The sequence below is a fragment of the Ranitomeya imitator genome, chromosome 2 (assembly GCF_032444005.1).
Source record: "Ranitomeya imitator isolate aRanImi1 chromosome 2, aRanImi1.pri, whole genome shotgun sequence".
Taxonomy (NCBI): Eukaryota; Metazoa; Chordata; class Amphibia; order Anura; family Dendrobatidae; genus Ranitomeya; species Ranitomeya imitator.
Window position 1 is genome coordinate 792,354,509 of NC_091283.1, and position 21,089 is coordinate 792,375,597.

The 21,089-nt window shown below is 42.6% G+C and overlaps 1 long non-coding RNA gene across 2 annotated transcripts; it reads left to right on the top strand.

Moving 5' to 3' along the window:
- Positions 1-849: 849 nt before the first annotated feature.
- Positions 850-17,232, top strand: LOC138667789 (uncharacterized). Of its 2 annotated transcripts, none has more exons than XR_011318939.1 (4): positions 850-1,123; positions 5,532-5,657; positions 7,539-7,668; positions 17,151-17,232. It is a non-coding gene; the product is annotated as an uncharacterized lncRNA (long non-coding RNA). The 2 variants fall into 2 exon arrangements; XR_011318940.1 differs by lacking the exon at positions 17,151-17,232 and adding an exon at positions 8,198-9,043.
- The last annotated feature ends 3,857 nt before the right edge of the window (positions 17,233-21,089 follow it).

A 21,089-nucleotide genomic window follows, 5' to 3' on the forward strand; every position in this document is an offset into this window, starting at 1 on the left:
TTCTACTGTATTGACCTCTAATGGGTATTTCATTCTTACATTTATGGGTAGTAGGCAGAACTGTACAGCACTGGTTTCTGGTGCTTCAAAGAACCCCTAGATGCACTTTAGCTGTATAAATGGTGACTCTTCTGTTTATTATTAAAGCAGATATGGTGCACAAAAATTAATTTGCCCAAACATCATGTCCTCCTGACCTAATCTGCCCCGATCCACCTTATCACATCTACCATCCAGCAAAGCGCTCATGGACCTCTACCAATCTGGAACAAGCCAGCAGAGGTATTGGCAGAGAACCTTATGATGCTTACCTTATGATGCACAGAACAGTCACGAGGACAGGCTTGCCCAGAATAAAGCCTTTAATCATAAGTATTGGCTCCCTACTGCTATATTTCGGTTACTATTTCGATAAACGATCCTTCATTCTTCATTTTGCGACCTCAACACAATTTTTTTGCTCCTAGATACGAAAGTAATAACAGGATCACATAACCCACTCCGTAATGAAAGATGCTCGCTATATATTTTCTTTGGACTTTCTTTGTGCCTCTTTTATAATGTCAGGATTTAACCATCAACAACCTTTTTTATTTTCATTTTTGCCTTCCAAACGGTTAAAAATGCAAAAGTAATGTAATCAATCGGCCTTAATCCCGGCTTTCTCCTTCGTGCATGTGAAGAATTACCGTTACTGCTCTGCAGCACGGAAAGGGTTAATAGAGCAATTCTCTGCTGAAGAGAAGGGCAGGAATTCAGGCGCCTTGTAGGGCCCTCGAGAGCTGGAGAGGTTATTCACTTGTATATCAGAAGAGGGGTGAAGTTATACTTAGATATGGATGTCTGCACAGCACACAGCTCCATTGTAAACCGCCTTGTAATGAGATATACTGAGCAGCCGTGGTCCAGCTTTGGAGGATTTCAAGAGCCCTACAAGATCAGAAAGTCTCAGGAGGGTGAATGTAACGTTGTCACTGCTAAGTGTTTGCTGTCCTGAGCTTATCTGGTCGCTGCATCCTGGGTGTCAGGTGCCACCGCGCCTCATGACAAGCGGGGCATTCAAGTCTTCCTAGGACATATAACTTTTTGTAACCTATTTTTTCAAAAAATTTGACAACTAAATGTAAGCCATTATTATTACTATGATTAAGTTATAATATATGCCATTGCCAGATAAAATATTTGATACAGTATGTGTAATGTAGTTAAATTCAAGCTTTTGATCTTGGTTATTAGTGATGAGCAAACGTGTTCTCCAAGTATCTTGGGCGTGCTCGGATAATATATTCGAGTCCCTGCGGCTGCATGTTTTGTGGCGGTAAACAGTCGCATCACATGCAGAGATTGCCGGTTTGTTTGGCAATTCCCGCTTGTGTTTCGCCCTGTTTACCGCCGTGTAAAGGTACCGTCACACTAGACGATATCGCTAGCGATCCGTGACGTTGCAGCGTCCTCGCTAGCGATATCGTCCAGTGTGACAGGCAGCAGCGATCAGGCCCCTGCTGGGAGATCGCTGGTCGGGGAAGAAAGTCCAGAACTTTGTTTCGTCGCTGGACTCCCCGCAGACATCGCTGAATCGGCGTGTGTGACACCGATTCAGCGATGTCTTCACTGGTAACCAGGGTAAACATCGGGTTACTAAGCGCAGGGCCGCGCTTAGTAACCCGATGTTTACCTTGGTTACCAGCGTTAAAGTAAAAAAAACAACCGCTACATACTTACCTACCGCTGTCTGTCCTCGGCGCTCTGCTTCTCTGGTCTGGCTGTGAGCACAGCGGCCGGAAAGCAGAGCGGTGACGTCACCGCTCTGCTTTCCGGCTGCCTGCCGCTCACAGCCAGAGCAGAGAAGCTGAGCGCCGAGGACAGACAGTGGTAGGTAAGTATGTAGCGGTTGTTTTTTTTACTTTAACGCTGGTAGCCAGGGTAAACATCGGGTTACTAAGCGCGGCCCTGCGCTTAGTAACCCGATGTTTACCCTGGTTACCGGGGACCTCGGGATCGTTGGTCGCTGGAGAGCTGTCTGTGTGACAGCTCTCCAGCAACCAAACAGCGACGCTGCAGCGATCCGGATCGTTGTCGGTATCGCTGCAGCGTCGCTTAGTGTGACGGTACCTTAATAGCCTAACAAACAGGCAATCTCTGCATGTGTTGCAGCTGTCTACTGCCACAAAGCATGCAGCTGCAGGGACTCGGATATATTATTCGAGCACGCCCAAGATACTCGGATAACACCTGAGCATGCTCAGATAACACGTTATCCAAGCACGTTCGCTCATCACTGTTGGTTATCCAAACCTAAAGGTGCTAGGAAGAGGAGAGAAGGGTGAAATAATTTTATACAACAAAATAGAAATCAAAATTATGATTATTTTTTAGATGAATCAGATGCATCAAAGTGTATCTGTTTTATCTTCTAGATGTATGACGCTTCGCTTTTGCATGATGGCAAAAATAGTACAAATTGTCTATTGTGATAGAATGGAGATTGGGCTAAGATAAATTTGCGCAACTGACTAATCAGTCGTGTTGGAGAATTTGCTCTTTGTCACTTTATGATGCTCATAAGATGGTTCAAGTTTTGCCTGGAGTGTTCTTTTAAAAAGGTCTTAGACTTTCGAGAAGCAAAGTAAATCTTAAGGTTCTTTTTTGTAAGATATTTTCTATTCTCATACGTTGCCCAGATCCTCACCCTGGGATATTTGTTCCATAACATGATGTTCATAGTCATAATCTATGTACATGCATCCCAGAGTTATGTATCCCACAACTATGAGACATACGGAACTCAAACAAAAAGCCTTACATAAACTTTCCATAGAGGACCGTAAGCTCCTGTGATGCCTACAAATTTCAGAAGCAGGATTTCAGAATGTGGCCCATTGAGTGAGGTAAATGTCATACAAGTTTTATGAATTTTCCAAGATTATACAAAAAATGTTGAAAAGAAGGGATTACGTTCTTAAATTCCCCACTGCACCAGCGACACCACTCTGGTGCTCCCCACTGGCCTCCTTATTAGTGGTTAACATGAATGATGCCATTGTGCTGTACACCATTGAGACTAGAGACTGCCTGCAGCGGTCATATGGGCAGATGGGTATGTCACTGCTGCTGCAGCACAATAAGCATGTAAAGCATTGGTGCAGCAGTGCTGGGGTATCAGTAGATTTATAATGTCAGTATTTGTTTTCTTTTTCCCTCTTTGGATATTTTTTCAGACCTAAACCAGAAAAAATTTGGGGAGCATTGCTTCCAAAGGCAATGCACGGTGGCTTAGTGGTTAGCACTGCAGCCTTGCAGCGCTGGGGTCCAGGGTTCAAATCTCACCAAGGGCAACATCTGCAAGGAGTTTGTGTGTTTGTGTGCCTGTGTTTGTGTGGGTTTCCTCCAGGTTCTCTGGCTTCCTCACACACTCCAAAAGACTGACTGATAGGGAAATTAGATTGTAAGTCTCATTGGGGACTATGATGATCATGTATGTAAAGTGCTGCGGAATATGATGGCGCTATATAAGCAAAGCGTAGTAGTAACAATAATAATAACAATTCTCATTGCATTGCATAGTAATAATAATAATAATAATAGTAATAACAATTCTTCTTGCCTGAGCAATGAGGTTCTATACTATAGTTCCTGTTCTTGCAAATGTGTCGTTCATTGTTGAGTTCTAATTTCTGACCCAGCATATACATTGACCTTGATTCTTATTTTCCGCCTACTATGATCTCCTGCTTCTCTTCCATAATTGACCTCTACCAGCCCAGGGATTTTAATTTTCTTCAGTTGCAAACAAATAAACTGCTTATCATTCTTGAAACCTAAGCTACTATCAGCAGTTTGTCAGATTAGACACAGTACAGTTTTGGCTTTTGCAGTCCCATTGTGCCTTTCTCTTCTTTGTGGCTCCCTAGGTGATGTCTGCCCATGCCCAAGGTTCTGTATCTACTCATTAATTATTTTGTTCTTTTCCCAACCCTAGGTGATCCAATTTTCTAGTGTTTTTATTCCAGTCCCACTATGATCCTGCAGTCCCAGTAACATGAAGCCTATTGGGAAGTAGCAAACCCCTTGGGTCGAGTCAAGCTTGGCTTTAATTAAACTGAGAAGTGGAGAAGCCCAGAACCCCTGTTATTCACCCTTTAACTCCTGTTCAGGGATCTGGAGCTTAATTGCAGAGGTTTTCAGGAGGCATCCACGGAGTAGTTGCCCTGCGAGATAGTAGAATTTGGGACATCAGGCCAAGACAAGATACATAAGTGTAGTCAGACAAGCTGAGGTCAGGACAGAACTCTATTCATAGAATGGCCAAACAGAAGGTCAGGGCTGGTAGAGGCCAAATATGGAAGAGAAGCAAATGATCAGGGCAGGCGGCAAACAAGAATCAATGTCAGTGTATATGCTGGGTCAGAAACTGGAAAACAACACTAAAGAACACCTTTGCAAGGACAGGAACTACAGTTTAGAACCTCATTGGTTAGGCAAGGAGCATTGGGGGAAGGTCTATTAACTGACACAGCTGTGCATTAATTGGAGATGATGGACTATGGTGCATAGAGACAGGAAGTCAGTGCCTGGTCAGTGGAAGCACCAGAGGTCCCAGCCAGAGAAGTTAGAGACCACATGACTATAAAGAGAGTAGGGGTTCACTGGTAGACTGGAGACCAACAGAGTTAAGGCCACTCCCAGTAGCTGGCACAATATTCTCTCTAGATCATGTTACTCAACTGAGATACAAAAAAGTTGTCAAGTCCTTGGAGCTTGGCTTATAGTTCTTCTGGTTCAATGGAGGTCACTCATTATGGACTTTAAATTCCAGTTTTCTTTGGAAACGAACAGGATGATAAACACGTAGATTTTAGAGATGATTTAAAGCATTTTGAAATGGAGATTAATTTTGTCAGTCAACAAATCTTAAACTTGCCCTTACCTGCTGAGCTGCAAAACATTCAGTCACAATCTGTTTTTATCTTGCCAGACGTGATTTAATAAAATAACAGACAGAGAATATGTAACTTTTTCCCACCCAACTCATTAATGAGCTCATCGTACTGTTTGTGTGAGGGCCGAAACGGGCGGGGAACCCACCACCGGGTGATACATTATAGATCTAGAGTCTCACAGTTCGGAATTTCACAACTAAAAGCTCTTAGCCTTACATAGACCATGTTGTCACTCTCCTTTGTCCAGCATTGACAATGTTAACAACCAACTATAGCTGTATGGGTACCCAGGATACGGTTTATTGTTCCTTAGCTTGTATCACATTACTTTGCTGTGTTAAAAGAGTGGAAAATTGGCAATATAACTTTAACGTGAAACTTAACTCTACTTTGGTTCATCATGCATGGAATTCCTCCAAGTAAGAGAGGCGAGAAGACAATCATATTATTATAATATAATATCGGTGACTAGGACGAGACTTGTCAGAGAAGAGCAAACTTTTCTAAAAAAAGATATAAATTGTATCCATTAGCCCATTAATTTCACATTTAATTATATATTGACCAGGATGTTATTAATTCTATCTACAGGTTCTTGACTGTCCACAGCCAGCAGTAGGCAATGAGAGGCACTAATGGCATGAAGGTCAACCAAAGGACTCATATCCATTAATCTTGACACTATATGGTTGCCAGTCATCTTTAATGTGGTCGATGGTTAGTAAAAATAAAATTAATTTGAAGTTGATAGATTAGGTTGGATACAAGTGTGTTATTACTTTTTTAGCCTCTGTGTTAAAAGTGCCTCTGCCCATTCTTATCTATGTGAACTTTGAAATGATCCAACATTTTTAACATTTTTATTTGCCATAGAATTATACATTTTCTGGTTTCCATTTCATTGGTTTATTGGATGAGACCCCAGAAACTGCTATGATTTGGGGGCCAGTACTCTTCTTACCGTGCATTTTAAATCTTTAGATTTGAGGCCTCACAGCCAATATTGTCGGGACACCAAGAAACGTGAATGATATTTTTTTTTCTGCAGTAAAATTGCAATGCTGTTTAGATCTCCACTTTGCACTGATGAGGGGCAGTACCCCGAAACACAGTGTCTGCAAATTGAGATTCTGATTTGGCTATTGTCCTAAGTCATGTGACAAGGCTCGTTAAAGGGTCGACATTGACTGTTAGGATTGCTACTTCCAATAGGTGGCACTAGAGATCTAGTCCTCTTCCTCTCTGAAGAGACAATTTGCAATGCTGTTTAGACAATTTTGAGAAAGCTTAGATTAGACAGTCTGAAAATAAGTCAAACTGATCATAGTGACTCTTGCCGGATGACTATTTCGGCACATTTTAGACACTTGTTTATCTTTACACCATCTATTAGTTGGCTTACTTTGCGTCATGCTTTTTTTGAGAACATTGACAAAATCTTGTAACACTTTGGTGCCAGTTGCTTTTTAAGCGTGAGAGAATATATGGTTGTGTTACCCTAGCCTTAGGCTGTAAGCCGGCATGGTTCCTTACTGGCGCCCTATACAAGTCATATCCATGTGCATTTAGGATACTAGAATACATGGATGGTAGGCGTGTGAGTGTTTATATTACCAGCATTGTGCACCTGTACAGCCTCTGCCTTTTATAATGGGTTCTTGATGCATTGCATAGTACATTAGTATCGTAACCAGGTATTGGTAAATTTGCCTGCTTCCTTTTCTATGATTTCATTTTTTGTATATGGAGAGATCTGTCAATCTAGATGAATGGGCAGAAAAAATATTGCGAGGACCTGCTCCTTGGACTAGTCACCTTGTTCCGACCATGCTTTCTAATATGTAGTTCTGTAAAGTCACCTTGATCCGGCCATGCTTTCTAATATGTGGTTTTCTGAAGTCACCTTGTTCCGGCCATGCTTTCCTATATGTAGGTCTCTGAAATCACCTTGTTCCAGCCGTGCTTTCTAATATGTAGTTCTTTGAAGTCACCTTGTTCCGGCCATGCTTTCTAATATGTAGTTCTCTGAAACTTTGCAGCATTGCAAAGTAAAACATTAAAACATATTTTGAAAACTGGAACCGGGTACTCATTCATGTTGCTTGTGGTTCCGGCAGCATGAATCAGATGACAGGTTCCCTTTAAGAATATTTTTCCCCTTATTAACCACAAGCAATAATTTCTCCCCTATCGAGAAAAGTGCTTCCTAGACATGACAGTGCTATATTTTACATACAAAAATTCCCCAGGAAATAGAAGTCATAATTTCCCTGCTTAGCTAGGCTTTTAATGCTTCATGCCAGGGACATAGCCAGAGAGAACTATCACAAGGAGTTGACACTTGACTTTGGACCAAAGGTTTTATATTAAGTGTAAACCTAATTAGCAGTCAGTGCTCATATGCTCAGAGTGACTTGAATCTTGGAAGACATGGAGTCTTTCAAATTTCCGGCACGTATAATATTTTGTCAAATATTTCTATGGAAACGGAGTTTGTGAGATCTTTGGATATTATATGTTTACACAAGTCTGTTTGTGAAATGTATTACTACAGACAGGATGTCAATCATCACATCTTTTATTTGTTTTCTATTGAAGGTAATTGAGCTGTCGTCAGCGGCCAAATAGGAAAAGACTCTACGTATCTGATGAGATCATCGAAGCCAGTGTACATGGCTGAATGGTTTCCCCCATAGGGTATCATATACCCTCATTCAGCAGATCCTGGGTAAAGCTATTGATATATATAGTCTATAAAAGGCATCAGTCACCATTCTGTCAGTTACAACCCATGTTATATTACAATATATTTTCACAGGACCATTCAGTTAAAGGAAGCCTTGTTGGTTAGTGTCCTATTACGAATCTTTCCGTAGGCCATGATCACACTATCAGAATTTTGTGAGTATTTTACATCAGTATTTGTAAGCCAAAATCAGAAGTGGAACAATCAGAGGAAAAGTATAATAGAAACACGTCACCACTTCTGTATTTATCACCCACTCCTGGTTTTAGCTTACAAATACTGATGTAAAATACTGACCAAATACTGAACATGTGAACGTAGCCTTAGACTGACTCTCCACCACCTATATCTTTTGTATAGTCGCCATACCTAATGTGCTCCGTTATGCTGCAACTGCCTCGCATTGACATTAGTACCCTTTTTTCTTTTATTCCCCCAAAATGATTACCAGAGTGGAATGGGGATCGATATTGAAAGTCTAAACATCACTTCTCTTTCATGTTCTCTGCAGTGTCAACCATCATCATTGTCGCAAGTCCATCACACAGGAGTGGCAAGGCAGGGGAGGTGTGGTTCAAACCTTACACAGCATTCCAAATTTAGTCACAATGTGGCAAAAACACAAGTGGTTTTACCATGCATTGCTTTGCGTACTTTTTTTGCCATGCTTAAACATAGTCGTGAAGAGCGAGACAGGAGCAGAATCACTAATGAATGGTTCTCAGCAAAGATGGGCTTCTCAAATCATGGGTCTCCTGTCCATCATCCAGGCCTCAGTAGTCTTAGACCACTGAATGAAGGGCTCGTGAATCTCTTACAGTCTGGGGTCCTGAGCGCGACTTTTGATTAGCCAGGCTGTGGCAATCATCATTGCAGCATGTCACACAGCGTCACGCCATCCCGGCAAATCAAAAGCCACATTGAGGATCTCAAAAGATTAGAGGTTCTCGAGCCAGAGACTACTGACCTGGCAAAAAGACTGGACTCCCGCAAATTAATCTGTTTTTTTTTTACTTTTAGAAATTATTTTGGTAAAGAATCATAATGTATGCTATCTGAGAAAAATAACCCTTACATATCCAATATGCTATGGCATTCAAACATAAAGGAGACTCCAAACACTTTAAGGGCAGCACGATGGCTCAGTGGTTAGCACTGCAGCCTTGCAGCGCTAGAGACCTGGGTTCAAATCCCACCAAGGACAACATCTGCAAGGAGTTTGCATGTTCTCCCCATGTTTGCGAGGGTTTCCTTTGGGTTCTCTGGTTTCCTTCCACACTCTGACATGCTAATAGGGAATTTAGATTGTGAGCCCTATTGGGGACAGTCATGATGTATGTAAAGCGGTGCAGAGTTATAAAAGCAAAGCATAATAAATATATTAAAGTTTTCCTTGATTTTCTCAGATGCCTTTTATAGTCATATGTTAGAAGTTTGTTGTTTTCAAAATCTATTTTGTTTTGGATGATACATACTGTAGATGCGGTGTCCTGAGTTTATGCATTACATTTGTTTGCTAGATCATGCAAACCATAATTTCATTATTGAAGTCGTTTTTAAAGTGCTCCAGTGCCTAGATATTTCTGATACACATTTATTGTAGTGCCTCCTGGAGTCCTTTGGATTTCTTTCAAAATTATCCCCCTAGGCTAAGTCGCCATGATGAATATTTGCCAAGTCTAGTACCTTGATTCTTATTAGGTGCACATTTGCTGCTAGAGTATGGGGAGATCCAGGTTGTGGGACTGAGCAACAACTGTTGTGAATTCTGTTGTCGAGCTCCCTCCTGTGGTCGTGAATGGTACTTCGGTGAGTTCTGTCCGTGGGCTCCCTCTGGTGGCTGTGAGTGGAGCTGCTGCTTCTGAGGTTCCTTACACAGGTGACGGGGTTTATCCTTTGGTTTGCTGTTATGAACAGGTAATTCAGAACCACAGTGAACCTTGAAGTTCAGAGCACACAAGGTGACCTGACATTTACCAAAAACATACGACAAGCTCTGAGACGTGGGAACTCTGCTGACCGCAATCCCTAATCCTAACACACCACACTAGAGGTAGCCGTGGATTGCGCCTAACGCTCCCTATGCAACTCGGCACAGCCTGAGAAACTAACTAGCCCTGAAGATAGAAAAATAAGCCTACCTTGCCTCAGAGAAATTCCCCAAAGGAAAAGGCAGCCCCCCACATATAATGACTGTGAGTAAAGATGAAATACAAACACAGAGATGAAATAGATTTAGCAAAGTGAGGCCCGACTTACTGAATAGACCGAGGATAGGAAAGATAGCTTTGCGGTCAACACAAAAACCTACAAACAACCACGCAGAGGGGCAAAAAGACCCTCCGCACCGACTAACGGTACGGAGGTGCTCCCTCTGCGTCTCAGAGCTTCCAGCAAGCAAGAAAAAACCAATATAGCAAGCTGGACAAAAAATATAGCAAACAAAAATAACACAAGCAGAACTAAGCTTATGCAGGATAGAGAGGCCACAGGAACGATCCAGGAGGAAGCAAGACCAATACTAGAACATTGACTGGAGGCCAGGATCAAAGCACCAGGTGGAGTTAAATAGAGCAGCACCTAACGACTTAACCTCATCACCTGAGGAAGGAAACTCAGAAGCCGCAGTACCACTCTCATCCACCAAAGGAAGCTTATAGACAGAACCAGCCGCAGTACCACTCACGACCACAGGAGGGAGCTTGGCCACAGAATTCACAACAGTTTGCTGCTCTATTTAACTCCACTTAGATCATTACTCCATGCCAGCTGTCAATGTTTCTGCATTGCTTCAGTTCGCTCTTGGATCTTTCTGAGACCTGTCTCTTCCTGCAAGAAGCTAAGTCCCCGTTTGTTATTTTCTGTTCATGGTTTTCTAGTCCAGCTTGCTTTCATTATTTTGTCTTGCTAGCTGGAAGCTCTGGGATGCCGGGTGGCGCCTCCGCACCGTGAGTCGGTGCGGGGGTCTTTTTGCACACTCTGCGTGGTCTTTTGTAGTTTTTGTGCTGACCGCAAAGATACCTTTCCTATCCTCTGTCTATTGAGTTAGTCTGGCCTCCCTGTGCTAAAACCTGTTTCATTTCTGTGTTTGTGACTTTCATCTTAACTCACAGTTAATATTTGTGGGGGGCTGCCTTTTCCTTTGGGGAAATTTCTCTGAGGCAAGGTAGGCTTTATTTTCTATCTCTAGGGCTAGCTAGTTCTTAGGCTGTGACGAGGCGCCTAGGGAGCGTCAGGAGCTCTCCACGGCTATTTCTAGTGTGTGTGATAGGATTAGGGATTGCGGTCAGCAGAGCTCCCACATCCCATAGCTTGTCCTGTTTGAGGTTTAACTATCAGGTCATTCCTGGTGCTCCTAACCACCAGGTCATAACAGTACAGCTGGCCCAAAGTATTAATGCATCTCAATAGAGGGATAAGAGAAGTTCTGAGACCATTTTTTTTTCTTTGCACTGTGTTTTGTCTTTCTTTTCCCCTAAACCTTTGGGTGGTTCAGGACACAGGTGTAGACATGGACATTCAAGGTCTGTCCTCTTGTGTGGATCATCTCACTGCAAGGGTACAAAACATTCAAGATTTTGTGGTTCAGAATCTGATGTTAGAGCCTAGAATTCCTATTCCTGATTTATTTTCTGGGAATAGATCTAAGTTTCTGAATTTCAAAAATAATTGTATACTGTTTCTAGCTTTGAAACCCCGCTCCTCTGGTGACCCCGCTCAACAAGTAAAAATCATTATTTCTTTGTTGCGTGGTGACCCTCAAGACTGGGCATTTTCCCTTGCGCCAGGAGATCCTGCATTGCGTGATGTTGATGCATTTTTTCTGGCGCTTGGATTGCTTTATGATGAACCAAATTCCGTGGATCAGGCAGAGAAAATCTTGCTGGCATTGTGTCAGGGTCAGGATGAAGCGGAGGTGTACTGTCAGAAGTTTAGAAAGTGGTCTGTGCTTACTCAGTGGAATGAATGTGCCCTGGCGGCAATTTTCAGAAAGGGTCTTTCTGAAGCCCTTAAGGATGTCATGGTGGGATTTCCCACGCCTGCTGGTCTGAATGAGTCTATGTCCTTGGCCATTCAGATCGATCGGCGCTTGCGTGAGCGCAAAGCTGTGCACCATTTGGCGGTGTTCTCTGAGAATAGGCCTGAGCCTATGCAGTGTGATAGGACTTTGACCAGAGCTAAACGGCAAGAACACAGACGTCGGAATAGACTGTGTTTTTACTGTGGTGAATCCAATCATGCTATCTCCGATTGTCCTAAGCGCACTAAGCGGTTCGCTAGGTCTGCCACCATTGGTACTGTACAGTCTAAATTTCTTTTGTCCGTTACTCTGATTTGCTCTCTGTCGTCCTATTCTGTTATGGCATTTGTGGATTCAGGCGCTGCCCTGAACTTGATGGACTTGGAGTTTGCCAGGCGAGGTGGTTTTTCCTTGGAGGCCTTGCAGTATCCTATTCCATTGAGAGGAATTGATGCTACACCTTTGGCCAAGAATAAACCTCAATACTGGACGCAATTGACCATGTGCATGGCTCCTGCACATCAGGAGGATATTCGCTTTTTGGTGTTGCATAATCTGCATGATGTGGTCGTTTTGGGGTTGCCATGGCTACAGGTCCATAATCCAGTATTGGATTGGAAATCTATGTCTGTGTCCGGCTGGGGTTGTCAAGGGGTACATGGTGATGTTCCATTGTTGTCAATTTCGCCTTCCACTCCTTCTGAAGTCCCTGAGTTTTTATCAGATTACCGGGATGTATTTAAGGAGCCCAAATCCGGTGCCCTACCTCCTCATAGGGATTGCGATTGTGCTATTAATTTGATTCCCGGTAGTAAGTTTCCTAAGGGCCGACTGTTTAATTTATCTGTGCCAGAGCACGCTGCTATGCGGAGTTATATAAAGGAATCCTTGGAGAAGGGTCATATTCGCCCGTCGTCTTCACCATTGGGAGCAGGTTTCTTTTTTGTGGCCAAGAAGGATGGCTCTTTAAGACCTTGTATTGATTACCGCCTTCTTAATAAGATCACAGTCAAATTTCAGTATACTTTGCCGCTGATGTCTGATCTGTTTGCTCGGATTAAGGGGGCTAGTTGGTTCACCAAGATAGATCTTCGAGGGGCGTATAATCTTGTGCGAATTAAACAGGGCGATGAATGGAAAACAGCATTTAATACGCCCGAGGGCCATTTTGAGTACCTGGTTATGCCATTCGGGCTTTCTAATGCTCCATCTGTGTTTCAGTCCTTTATGCATGACATCTTCCGAGAGTACCTGGATAGATTCATGACTGTATATTTGGATTACATTTTGGTCTTTTCGGATGATTGGGAGTCTCATGTGAAGCAGGTCAGAATGGTGTTCCAGGTCCTTCGTGCAAATTCCTTGTTTGTGAAGGGGTCTAAGTGTCTCTTTGGAGTTCAGAAGCTTTCGTTTTTGGGTTTCATTTTTTCCCCTTCTACTATCGAGATGGACCCTGTTAAGGTCCAGGCCATTTATGATTGGACTCAGCCGACATCGGTGAAGAGCCTACAGAAGTTCCTGGGCTTTGCTAATTTTTACCGTCGCTTCATCGCTAATTTTTCTAGTGTTGCTAAACCATTGACTGATTTGACCAAGAAAGGTGCTGATGTGGTCAATTGGTCCTCTGCGGCTGTAGAGGCTTTTCAGGAGTTGAAGCGTCGTTTTTCTTCTGCCCCTGTGCTGTGCCAGCCAGATGTTTCGCTCCCGTTTCAGGTCGAGGTTGATGCTTCTGAGATTGGAGCAGGGGCTGTTTTGTCGCAAAGAAGTTCTGATGGCTCGGTGATGAAACCTTGTGCCTTCTTTTCTAGAAAATTCTCGCCTGCTGAGCGCAATTATGATGTTGGCAATCGAGAGTTGTTGGCCATGAAGTGGGCATTCGAGGAGTGGCGACATTGGCTTGAAGGAGCTAAACATCGCGTGGTGGTCTTGACGGATCACAAGAATTTGACTTATCTCGAGTCTGCCAAACGGTTGAATCCTAGACAGGCTCGATGGTCGCTCTTTTTCTCCCGTTTTGATTTTGTGGTTTCATACCTTCCGGGATCTAAGAATGTGAAGGCTGATGCCCTGTCAAGGAGTTTTGTGCCTGACTCTCCGGGTGTTCCGGAGCCGGCGGGTATTCTTAAAGAGGGGGTAATTTTGTCTGCCATCTCCCCTGATTTGCGGCGCGTGCTGCAGAAGTTTCAGGCTGATAGACCTGACCGTTGTCCAACGGAGAAACTGTTTGTCCCTGATAGATGGACTAGTAGAGTTATCTCTGAGGTCCATTGTTCGGTGTTGGCTGGTCATCCTGGAATCTTTGGTACCAGAGATTTGGTGGCTAGATACTTTTGGTGGCCTTCTTTGTCACGGGATGTGCGTTCTTTTGTGCAGTCCTGTGGGACTTGTGCTCGGGCTAAGCCCTGCTGTTCTCGTGCCAGTGGGTTGCTTTTGCCCTTTCCGGTCCCAAAGAGGCCCTGGACGCATATTTCCATGGATTTTATTTCTGATCTCCCTGTTTCTCAAAGGATGTCGGTCATTTGGGTGGTTTGTGATCGCTTCTCTAAGATGGTTCATTTGGTACCCTTGTCTAAATTACCTTCCTCCTCTGATTTGGTGCCATTGTTTTTCCAGCATGTGGTTCGCATTGCATGCATTGAATGCATGGCATTCCGGAGAACATCATCTCGGACAGAGGTTCCCAGTTTGTTTCAAGGTTTTGGCGGTCCTTTTGTGCTAAGATGGGCATTGATTTGTCTTTTTCTTCGGCTTTCCATCCTCAGACTAATGGCCAAACCGAACGAACTAATCAGACTTTGGAAACATATCTGAGATGCTTTGTTTCTGCTGATCAGGATGATTGGGTGTCCTTCTTGCCTTTGGCTGAGTTCGCCCTTAATAATCGGGCCAGCTCGGCTACATTGGTTTCTCCTTTTTTCTGCAATTCTGGTTTCCATCCTCGTTTCTCTTCAGGGCAGGTTGAGCCTTCGGACTGTCCTGGTGTGGATACTGTGGTGGACAGGTTGCAGCAGATTTGGACTCATGTGGTGGACAATTTGACATTGTCCCAGGAGAAGGCTCAACGTTTTGCTAACCGCCGGCGCTGTGTTGGTCCCTGACTTCGGGTTGGGGATTTGGTTTGGTTGTCATCTCGTCATGTTCCTATGAAGGTTTCCTCTCCTAAGTTTAAGCCTCATTTCATCTGAAATTCTTAATCCTGTGTCATTTCGTTTGGACCTTCCAGTTTCTTTTGCCATCCATAATGTGTTCCATAGGTCATTGTTGCGGAGATACGTGGCGCCTATGGTTCCCTCCGTTGATCCTCCTGCCCCGGTGTTGGTCGAGGGGGAGTTGGAGTATGTGGTGGAGAATATTTTGGATTCTCGTGTTTCAAGACGGAAACTCCAGTACCTGGTCAAGTGGAAGGGTTATGATCAGGAGGATAATTCCTGGGTTTTTGCCTCTGATGTTCATGCTGCCGATCTAGTTCGTGCCTTTCATTTGGCTCATCCTGATTGGCCTGGGGGCTCTGGTGAGGGTTCGGTGACCCCTCCTCAACGGGGGGTACTGTTGTGAATTCTGTGGTCAAGCTCCCTCCTGTGGTCGTGAATGGTACTTCGGTGAGTTCTGTCCGTGGGCTCCCTCTGGTGGCTGTGAGTGGAGCTGCTGCTTCTGAGGTTCCTTACACAGGTGATGGGGTTTATCCTTTGGTTTGCTGCTCTATTTAACTCCACTTAGATCGTTACTCCATGCCAGCTGTCTATGTTTCTGCATTGCTTCAGTTCGCTCTTGGATCTTTCTGAGACCTGTCTCTTCCTGCAAGAAGCTAAGTCCCCGTTTGTTATTTTCTGTTCATGGTTTTCTAGTCCAGCTTGCTTTCATTATTTTGTCTTGCTAGCTGGAAGCTCTGGGATGCAGAGTCGGTGCGGGGGTCTTTTTGCACACTCTGCGTGGTCTTTTGTAGTTTTTGTACTGACCGCAAAGATACCTTTCCTATCCTCTGTCTATTGAGTTAGTCTGGCCTCCCTGTGCTAAAACCTGTTTCATTTCTGTGTTTGTGACTTTCATCTTAACTCACAGTTAATATTTGTGGGGGGCTGCCTTTTCCTTTGGGGAAATTTCTCTGAGGCAAGGTAGGCTTTATTTTCTATCTCTAGGGCTAGCTAGTTCTTAGGCTGTGACGAGGCGCCTAGGGAGCGTCAGGAGCGCTCCACGGCTATTTCTAGTGTGTGTGATAGGATTAGGGATTGCGGTCAGCAGAGCTCCCACATCCCAGAGCTTGTCCTGTTTGAGGTTTAACTATCAGGTCATTCCTGGAGTTCCTAACCACCAGGTCATAACAAACAACCCAGAGAAAGACAACAGTGAAAATGTTCCATTAATTCAGGGAAATCTCATTGGCTCTAAGGTTAGGAAGTGGGACTTTGTATGTAATGACATTATGGTGTTGCATTGACATCCGAGAATTTGCTACTATTTGAGTTTTTCCCAAAGTTTTTTCACATGCAAATTGCAATATATCAGCAGTTTGGAAGGGTTTTTCTCAGCAAAATTGAATCTCTAAAATTGCTGCCAACATTTGGACCAGTGTCGTGTCTCTGATTAACTCTAGCCAAATCAGTTGAACAAAAGCAATAAAAGTTTTTATAAACTATACTTCTTCCTTCATCAGTAATACCTTACGAAACTGTCTACTCTTCGTCCCGTTCCTCAAGGCCATAACATATACCTTACTCACATAAGGACCCCTTCCCTTATAATACCTCAGGGAAGAAAATAAGCGCTTAAGTCATTAAGAGCAACAATATTAGTCATTTAATAAATATGCAGATGTGATGGGGAGCTGTGCCATATGAAGTTAATGTCATCTATTAACCTGGTCTGGGAAGCCACCGCATCAACATAGTCAGTTTTCTAGACCACCAGTCACTTTCACTACATCAAGAACAAATTTGTATATCAGGGTGCACAAGTGGCCCCCATTGCAGTGCCCTGGAGCTGCAGTCAGAAAAACCTCTTTTAACATGAAAAAAAAATATATGAAAATTTCAATTACTCAAAAAATAAGTTAACCAATTCAAAACCAAAATTAGTTATACACAGATCGGAAATTGATGTGTCAATTCGATGATCATTGACTAAAGATGTGTACAGAAATTGCATGTTAACAAAAGATTCAAAATTACATGTTCTAACATGCTAAAAGTCTTATACTACATTTACAATATGGACTCATTTGTCAATATATATTTTGGGTTTTCCACCCTCTAGTTATAGAATTAGGATTATGTCAACACTATTACAGAAACTAGAATGTCTCATCCATGTATGTATATCTCATCCATGTTTCCTCTGCATCCTGGGAGTAGTAAACATCTGGCAATGGCATCTGAGACTGGTTAATGCAGAACCTTTCATCACCTGTTTAATTTAATATTGAGTAATTTCAGGTCTCCTCTTGTAGGGCTCATCAATGATGGCATGTCAATTAATAATTTATTGAATTATGGAGACAAGATGTGATCGTAGATGTTGTTTTGGCTCAAATCCACGTAAGATTATAAATCTCATATGATGATTTTATATTTCTTGGTATGACATACTTAGAATGTTGTATAGGGTATGAATAGAAACATAGACACCAATGTAGCCTGAAGTTTGGATAGGAAACAAATGGAAAATATGAAATAAAAACACATAAATATAAACCATTCTGATAAACCATTTTGATGAAAAACAGAAGTAGAACTTGAAGTCACTGGACCCTAGTGTGAAAGTCGTTTTCAAAATTTCCTGGCAAAATCAAAACTGTTAGCGAATCTGTTGTCTCTACTGCCATAAAAATACTTTAGAAAGTGAATCACAAATACATTTTAGACCTAAAAGAGAAAGATATTAAAATTGGAGTCATGCTCACCAACATTAAAGCCCACCCCCAAGGAACTTTTGTGAATTTTTCTCTTAAACCCAAAAGAATATAACCAGACTAGATGTAAAGACGTAAAACATCACCAACATTAGACACAAATATCCTGTCCTATTTGTTCAGATAACTAAATATTAATACAAACTTTTGATCGGCTAAACCATGCAAATTTTACAACCTTTCTTTTAAATTTCCCTAGAGCTTATGTAAATTACAGCGATCCAGATTCCCTTAGTGGTGTTTTGTGGTAAGGAAGGTGCAAAACAAATTGCAACATAGCCATCTAATTCCCATGGGAATGATGAATGAGCTTTTCAGTCCGTTTTACCGGGAAAATTAGTCATACTGCAATTGTTGCTCCAGACAATGAGCAGTAAATTTGTCTACTTTGTGGGCATGCTCTGTACTGTTCGACTGTATTTAGCAATCATTGTGTTAATAAATGAATATAAAGTGATAAAACCGCAAATCACTGAGTGGGCGAGGGTGTGTGGCAAGGTAGACAAATACATCATTAAAACAAAAATAGCTTAGTGATGTGAATCATCCTGTGATTTGCCAAAAAACATGCAACAAGCCGCAGATGTGTTCACCATACATCACAGCTTCATACAATGAAAAATTTTGAACAGACCATGAAAAGTTAAATGTAGTTTCCCTTTAGTTCTGGAAAGGGCCCTAAAACAGAGACTTCCATCCTATATAACATTGTGTAAGGATCTGTTAAGATGTTGCTTTACGCCCATGTTGGGAGCATCTACCTCTGTCGGGGAGCTTAACCATATCCAGCCATATAGGTATACGCTAGGATGCATCACCTACATGCTGCCATTTAAAAAAGTATATACTGTGTGTGTGTGTATATATATATACAGTGGGGCAAAAAAGTATTTAGTCAGTCAGCAATAGTGCAAGTTCCACCACTTAAAAAGATGAGAGGCGTCTGTAATTTACATCATAGGTAGACCTCAACTATGGAAGACAAACTGAGAAAAAAAAATCCAGAAAATCACATTGTCTGTTTTTTTTAACATTTTATTTGCATATTATGGTGGAAAATAAGTATTTGGTCAGAAACAAAATTTCATCTCAATACTTTGTAATATATCCTTTGTTGGCAATGACAGAGGTCAAACGTTTTCTGTAAGTCTTCACAAGGTTGCCACACACTGTTGTTGGTATGTTGGCCCATTCCTCCATGCAGATCTCCTCTAGAGCAGTGATGTTTTTGGCTTTTCACTTGGCAACACGGACTTTCAACTCCCTCCAAAGGTTTTCTATAGGGTTGAGATCTGGAGACTGGCTAGGCATCTCCAGGACCTTGAAATGCTTCTTACGAAGCCACTCCTTCGTTGCCCTGGCGGTGTGCTTTGGATCATTGTCATGTTGAAAGACCCAGCCACGTTTCATCTTCAATGCCCTTGCTGATGGAAGGAGGTTTGCACTCAAAATCTCACGATACATGGCCCCATTCATTCTTTCATGTACCCGGATCAGTCGTCCTGGCCCCTTTGCAGAGAAACAGCCCCAAAGCATGATGTTTCCACCACCATGCTTTACAGTAGGTATGGTGTTTGATGGATGCAACTCAGTATTCTTTTTCCTCCAAACACGACAAGTTGTGTTTCTACCAAACAGTTCCAGTTTGGTTTCATCAGACCATAGGACATTCTCCCAAAACTCCTCTGGATCATCCAAATGCTCTCTAGCAAACTTCAGACGGGCCCGGACATGTACTGGCTTAAGCAGTGGGACACGTCTGGCACTGCAGGATCTGAGTCCATGGTGGCGTAGTGTGTTACTTATGGTAGGCCTTGTTACATTGGTCCCAGCTCTCTGCAGTTCATTCACTAGGTCCCCCCACGTGGTTCTGGGATTTTTGCTCACCGTTCTTGTGATCATTCTGACCCCACGGGGTGGGATTTTGCGTGGAGCCCCAGATCGAGGGAGATTATCAGTGGTCTTGTATGTCTTCCATTTTCTAATTATTGCTCCCACTGTTGATTTCTTCACTCCAAGCTGTTTGGCTATTGCAGATTCAGTCTTCCCAGCCTGGTGCAGGGCTACAATTTTGTTTCTGGTGTCCTTTGACAGCTCTTTGGTCTTCACCATAGTGGAGTTTGGAGTCAGACTGTTTGAGGGTGTGCACAGGTGTCTTTTTATACTGATAACAAGTTTAAACAGGTGCCATTACTACAGGTAATGAGTGGAGGAAAGAGGAGACTCTTAAAGAAGAAGTTACAGGTCTGTGAGAGCCAGAAATCTTGATTGTTTGTTTCTGACCAAATACTTATTTTCCACCGTAATATGCAAATAAAATGTTAAAAAAACAGACAATGTGATTTTCTGGATTTTTTTTTCTCAGTTTGTCTCCCATAGTTGAGGTCTACCTATGATGTAAATTACAGACGCCTCTCATCTTTTTAAGTGGTGGAACTTGCACTATTGCTGACTGACTAAATACTTTTTTGCCCCACTGTATATATATAAACAATGGAAGCAGCACTACATAAATAGTGCAAATTATAGCACTTTAATGGCCCATGTGGCAACATTTAGGTTCATAATCTGAACCTTTCAGGATCAGATTATGAACCGAAACATCGCCACATGGGCCATTAATGTGCTATAATTTGAACGATTTTTGTAGAGTTGCTTCCATTTTTTGTTTCTACTATTTAGATTAGGCATATACCTAGGAAGCTTTGCACCGACATTTTCTTTTTTTGATTATATAACTGGCGCTGGTTTTTTTTTATATACATAATATATACAGTACAGACCGAAAGTTTGGACACACCTTCTCATTTAAAGATTTTTCTGTATTTTCATGACTATGATACTTGTACATTCACACTGAAGGCATCAAAACTATGACTTAACACATGTGGAATTATATACTTAACAAAAAAGTGTGAAACAACTGAAAATATGTCTTATATTCTAGGTTCTTCAAAGTAGCCACCTTTTGCTTTGATGACTGCTTTGCACACTCTTGGCATTCTCTTGATGAGCTTCAAGAGGTAGTCACCTGAAATGGTCTTCCAACAATCTTGAAGGAGTTCCCAGAGATGCTTAGCACTTGTTGGCCCTTTTGCCTTCATTCTGCAGTCCAGCTCACCCCAAGCCATCTCGATTGGGTTCAGGTCTGGTGACTGTGGAGGCCAGGTCATCTGGCGTAGCACCCCATCACTCTCCTTCTTCGTTAAATAACCCTTACACAGCCTGGAGATGTATTTGGGGTCATTGTCCTGTTGAAAAATAAAAGATGGCCCAACTAAATGCAAACCGGATGGAATAGCATGCCGCTGCAAGATGCTGTGGTAGCCATGCTGGTTCAGTATGCCTTCAATTTTGAATAAATCCCCAACAGTGTCACCAGCAAAGCACCCCCACACCATCACACCTCCTCCTCCATGCTTCACCTTTTCTGCGTCGCACAAAGACACAGCGGTTGGAACCAAAGATCTCAAATTG